Genomic DNA, 6,185 nt, shown 5'->3' on the forward strand with positions numbered 1-6,185 from the left:
TCTATCTATCTATCTATCTTACACGTTTTTTGCACCCTCTTTCAGCAAGGTCTCACGTTCCCCTGATCCCTTATTTTTTTATCTCTTTGTCTTTCTTTTCCTCCTCTGCATCAAGCGTATCCACGTATAGGTAAGAACTTCTTCTCAACCATTCTCTTTCTCCATCTTTCAAAAAGATATTTCAGACTTCGGCTCAAATTTCTATAGCTTAAATGTTGTATTCAAAGAGCTTTTGGCGTTGGCATATCAACATCGTCGGCTCCATAATCTTGAAAAAGATCTTTCTTAAACAAAAAAAATTTTACCCCGTCAGATTTATATATACTCGTTCCTCGTTACACACTAAACTTTCTGTTTCATTTTTTTTTTTATTTTTTTTTTTTTTTTATTATTATCACACGTGATAAGAATCATTTTGATTTTTATAATTAAAAAGCACTGCTCATCCATTAAAAATAATGTATTTAAAAAATTGCGTATGCTCTATACTATTTAATTAATGTCGTTTTAATACTATTTAACTTTAGTCATGTTGCAGTGTCGATGATATTTCTTTTTCTTCAGTCAATATTTAAAATCTTTAGGCTTTATTTAACATTTATAATTGTTTTTATTTTATTTTTTTTTTATTTTCTTATTTTATTTTATTTTTTATTGAAAACTATTTTAGTATTTTTAGGATTGTGTATTAATTGCGTTTTACATTTTATTTTACTGTAGTTAGTTAAGCTTTGAAACAATGACAAAAAATAACTTTGCATTCAAAAATGAAAGCATACATGTTCTGGTAAGGCTTTTATAAGAATTTATGAGTCAAGAAAAACTGTAAAATTATCATAAACATGAATTTCATTTGAAATTTGATGAAAATCTTTTGTTACGAATTAAGATTTTCATTAAATAATAATCTAAACAAAATTGATGCTAATCTAGTGGTGATATTTAACTTCGAAGACGCTTTATTCGTATCAACTCCTTTGAATTTACAACAATCAAGCAATTAATTATAATTAATGGAAATTAACAAAATCATTATAAGGTGAATTTGAAATTTCCTTATCCAAGCGTAGTTTAATCGTGTATCTGATAAGGCTAGTATTGCGTAATTCGATGTAGAACATAATATATTTCATCGATGAAGCGTAATATTTCTGTTTATATAATATGAACGTAATTGAGAGTTACGATAAAATTACCAACTGTTAGGCTGATTTCTCCACAGAGGAGGCGGACAGTCGTTGTTGTCAACGTCCTCTCATCGCCCTCTAACAACATTATTTTTCGTACTCTTGTTAGAAAAATCTTCGATACTATCATGAGCGAGCGCGAGCGTACACACACATTTGCATTTTGTATACTCGTCATTTTACGCAATTTTGCCTTGATATAATCTCGTACATGTTCCTGTAAAGATCGTTATTCCTGCGCTCTACAATCAAGAAATAACACACTAACCTTTTTTATATTTTTTTCTATCGGATACTAAAGTTATTATTCGACTATTACTTCAACTTTGGTATCTTCATTGATTGTCATTAATGAAATATGACAATTAAATTCCTGTTTAATGCAGTAGCGTAGCTTATAAATTCTTTTATGGGGATTAATAGAGTAATGCTTACACAACTCTTTTCAGATACGATAAATTAATTTTCTTTCTGTTTTTTTTTGTTTTTTTTTTAACACTATTCTGCTCCGAACATTATTTTTAAACTTTGTCTAATGGCATTCGTTAATACGCTATGGTAACAATCTTTGGAACGATTTACGTAAGTAAACGAACGAGAGAATGACAAATTCGAGGATTTTGATATGAATATTTTTTTATTCATCTAAGCTTCGTAGATACGAACGAGAGTGCAAAATGCCCTAGTATAGGTTATCCCTGATTTTCAATTAAAGTGTTCCCAAGGCCAGCTTAAATCGGCCCAAAAGCCACTGCAGCGAATGTCGTGGCCCAGAACATTCAAAGAACGAGCAAAATAAATGATTCTCGCCGCACAATCTTTGTCTCTGTCTGTCTGTCTGTCTGTCTGTCTGTCTGTCTCTCTCTCTCTCTCTCTCTCTCTCTCTCTATCTCTATCTCTTGATCGCCCCTCTCTTTTTCTATATGTGTAATGATAAAAGACTAAGAGTATTGGAAATCTGTAAATAGAGATGCAGGAAATCCGAGGGCCGACATTTCGGGCAAAACTGCTCGGTGACCATTAGTCTCATTATTCTCCTCGCCGATCATATCGCCCAGTACAATCAATGTATTAGCCGATTAGTTATTTGCCTCCGAGCTTCATCACCGAGTTTACTGGGAGGGATGAAGATGGAGAGTAGGAGGCAAGCGATGGATTTTTCTTTACTCGGTGGATGCGTCGTAAAGAATCCTCCCCCCCTCTCATCCACCACCATCCACCCGCCGTCGCCGCCGCGCCAAGTTCAGGCAGGTAATGTTCAACGGCTTAACGATGGAGAGCTGTTCGTTGTCATGGAAAATTTTTTGTGTCTCCCCTCTCCCCTCGGAGGCCCTCCCACACGCACACATCTCGAGAATCGGAACTCTGGAAAATAGTCGAGCGATGAATTTCCATTCGTTTGGCGCCGCTCCAATTTCAACCGTCGCGCACCAACAGAATCCCCAGATAAAGTCGCCCAAGTATCAAAGTCCCCGGAGTCGAGCGTTCGATTTTGCTCGCCCCTTGCCTGTCCCGATGTATGTCTTTGTCCGTGCCTCTATTCCCGAGCGCACCCGTCTCCGGTCGGTCCCTCGACCTCTCCACCCCTCGGGGGATGCTCGTCTGTGCGCATGACGCGCCTCGCTCAGCAACGGCCGCCCTATATATGCTTGGCAGGGCGGGAGGGAGACTCGATTCCCTCGCGTGCATTACTCGTTGAAAATTCGCGGGAATGTCCAATCGAGACTCTGGCGATGAGCGTGCTGCTGTCGAGGCTGTCGAGGCTGCCGAGGCTGCTGCTGCTGGTGGTGTCGTTGTCGAGTCGCGCTCCCAACGTCAGCAAAACAGCTGATGTTGCGCCTCTTCGTCGAGTGTTTCCAAAGTGCCGAGCGCGCGATCGAAAAGTTGCAGAGGGGAGGTCAGTTTTCATAGCCGAAAGTGCTTTATCGGGGATAGTAGCTTGGATTGCTGCGAAAGAAAGGGGAAGTCGGGGCTGCTCGCGGTAGCATGACGACGGGCAGGGGTGAGAGAGAGAGAGAGAGAGAGAGAGAGAGAGAGAGAGAACAAATCGCATTAAGTATTAACAGCTGATCCGTTATTGTGTGATCGACTAGTGTATACATTAAGTGGCATGCAGCTTTAAATGACGAACGGATGGAAGAATAAAAGTTTGATCAAGCCACCGTGAGACTCTATAGTATGTACACATATGTACATATATGCACGTATGCATACGTATATGGACATGAAAGAATGACTCGACCATACGAGGGATATTTCGTACGTGCGTGTGCCAGTGTAAACATGTTGGTTATAGATTAATGATAGACGAATACCTTTTTATCGTGTTCAATCTTTTTGTTGTCGTCGTCGTCGTCGTCGTCGTCGTCGTCGTCGTCGTCGTCGTCGTCCTTGTTGTTGTTGTTATTGTTAGTGTTGTATCGATAGTTCAAATAAACTACTTCTCTATCGATACGCAGAATGTGCAAAGTACCCATAAAAAGGCCCATAAAACAGTTTGAGTAAAAATAAACTGTCAGACGGAATAAGCAGCTGTGTACAACTAATGAGCCCATGTTGCATTGTGCGAAAGAGCAAAAATTAAATCTCCAGACTATTTATTTTCAAAGCAAGCGCTGTTCTATTTATCTGTTATCGCACTTTCAAATGCAGCGAGAAATGTACAAGATACAAATGCACTTGCAATTGAAATCGTAGCGATAATACGAATTTTTATTCTCAAGAGCATTAGCGTTCAACAAATTATAAATCCGATGATTTTGGAATAATATTAAAGACGATCGCGATGAAAATGTGTGTTCACAATGGAATCAATATATTTATGTTATTGAAATAAAAATATATTAGTGGGAAGAAATATTACATTTTGTGAACATTGCGTTCGAATGAAACGGAATCCTCGGCTTTGTGAATAAACCAAATGAGGATTAATTGAATTTATAAATTTGATAAAAATTCGTTGAACTTTGTAAATTGATGTTTCGTTATTAAGAGAGCGATAGTTTCTTATTTACAATACATTAAAAATCTTATTGAAATTGTCAAAACTGCATGTTCTCATTAGGGTGTAGCGAGCTGAATTAATTCTCACCAACTATCGATGGACTTTTCTAAATCGATCGTTGATTTGCGCGCGCGCGCGTATGTGTGTGTGTGTGTGTATGTGGGCGCGTTTGTTTATACACATCTGCATATATATATATATAGGTACGCGTCTGATCGGAGAAAAATGTTTTTACTCGCTAGTGTCGTAAAATCTTACGCATTTCTTGAAAGCATCGATTGAACGGGCGAAATGTCCTCGAGCTAAGTCAAGCTACAGCTCGCGTGACAATTTTATCACACAATAATACGATTTTGGCTCTTTGATACCGAGGATCGAGTCTCGTGTTATCGACATCAGACGTCGCGCTATACGTTCGCCCGTGGCCAATTTCGCCCTCTTGCGCAAAATTCCGCAAAAGCCAAATGCCATCGCGGATGAATAAGAGAGGAGAGTGAAACGTCGATTGGTGGTTATCGGCCAGGCCCTCGCGACATCTCGAAGACGCGCATTTAATAATAACCCGGGACCGTCCTGCGCTCGCCCGTGCGGAACGAGCACCACGAGGCCGCGACGTCCGAATGGGGCGGCCTTGTCATTTGTGCGCCAAATAAATCTCGCCTCTTCCTCGTCCGGGTGTAGCGGGAGGCAGCCGTGAAAGGCATCGTCGTGACGCACGGGGAATAAAGCCAGGCTTCTTTCGAAACGCGCGCGAATGTAAAGACCTGCCAATTCGCCCGAATCGCGCGCTGCACTGCTGAATGAAGAAGAGGCTGTAGTTTCTCTTTTCGAGACGCCAGAGGAAACGTAATTCATTGCTTCTCAAAGTCAGTGTCCCGCGAGAGCAAAGTTTCGAAGCATAGCCTCGAGCCTCGCAAACACCATCACTAAGATATTTGCACGCGAACGCTTTAAGCTTTTACATTGTGCAAGAAACATTCTCCTTTCATAGTTTATATCACAATGCCAATGTATTAATACACACACTGTCGAAAGAAATGGATGTTGAAATAGGCTCGGAGAAAGGACAATGTTACTCGATTTGTGCCGTCTCCTATCCTGCCGTCGCTCACTCTTTACTTGAATATGCGATTTTGAATTTTAGCTGTACTTTTACACCTATTCGTATGATAAATCTTGGTTTTTTTTTTTGGCGTGTTCTAACGTTATTCTATAATTTCAATATAGTACAACATAAAATTTTGATAATTTAAATACGACAAATGGAAATAAGCACTGATAAGACTGTTTAGCAAGTGTGGTTGATAAAAAAAAAAAAAAAAAAAAAAAAAAAAAAAAAAAAAAAAAAAAGTGAGAAAAAAGTGTTATATATATATAGTCCTATAAGATATAGAATTCAATTTAAATTCACAGAATGTTTTGAACTGGATTAGTAAGTCTACATTAAACGAGACAACAATATTGGGATAATCCATAATTTCGCGGTGGACTGCCTGACGCCATTCTAATTCCGCGTGTTTATACGCGTTCGTTAATATTTATGCGCGCGCGCGTGTGTGCGTAGCTCTTTAATTTAGATTAACAGTTGAAAATTTCATTTTTCCTATTCAATTGCCGTTCAATTTCCAATGTATCGGGCAAGTGAAATTTTTCGAATACTTGGGCTCGAATGTATAATAGGGAATGATTTTGTAATAATAATCCACCTGTCTTGGTCCACCTTGGAAATGGCCTCGTGGACACATTCAAATAAAATTTAAATTTGCTTTGCTATTTAAGAGAGGCCGTAGCTTCTTCTCGCTAGGTTATATTGCTAAATGATAGAGCAGCTAGTGAAATAGGGCGCGCTGTTGTTGGCCGAGGTCGAGTGCCGTTTACAATAAATAAAAAGCAGGCATGTGGGCTATGATTTATTGGTAGGCTGAGGAGAATGAGATGTCGGAGTAAAGGTCCCGCTCGCCGCTGTCGGTGGCGGAAGTGGAAAAAAAGGAACG

The 6,185-nt window shown here is 39.3% G+C and overlaps 1 protein-coding gene across 1 annotated transcript in view; it reads left to right on the plus strand.

Moving 5' to 3' along the window:
* atos (atos homolog atossa) overlaps positions 1–6,185 on the plus strand; it is a 72,783-nt gene that overhangs the window by 55,632 nt on the left and 10,966 nt on the right. The window lies entirely within an intron of this gene.

Source organism: Ceratosolen solmsi, unplaced genomic scaffold, assembly GCF_000503995.2.
Source record: "Ceratosolen solmsi marchali unplaced genomic scaffold, CerSol_1.0 scaffold14, whole genome shotgun sequence".
In the NCBI taxonomy this organism is placed as follows: domain Eukaryota; kingdom Metazoa; phylum Arthropoda; class Insecta; order Hymenoptera; family Agaonidae; genus Ceratosolen; species Ceratosolen solmsi.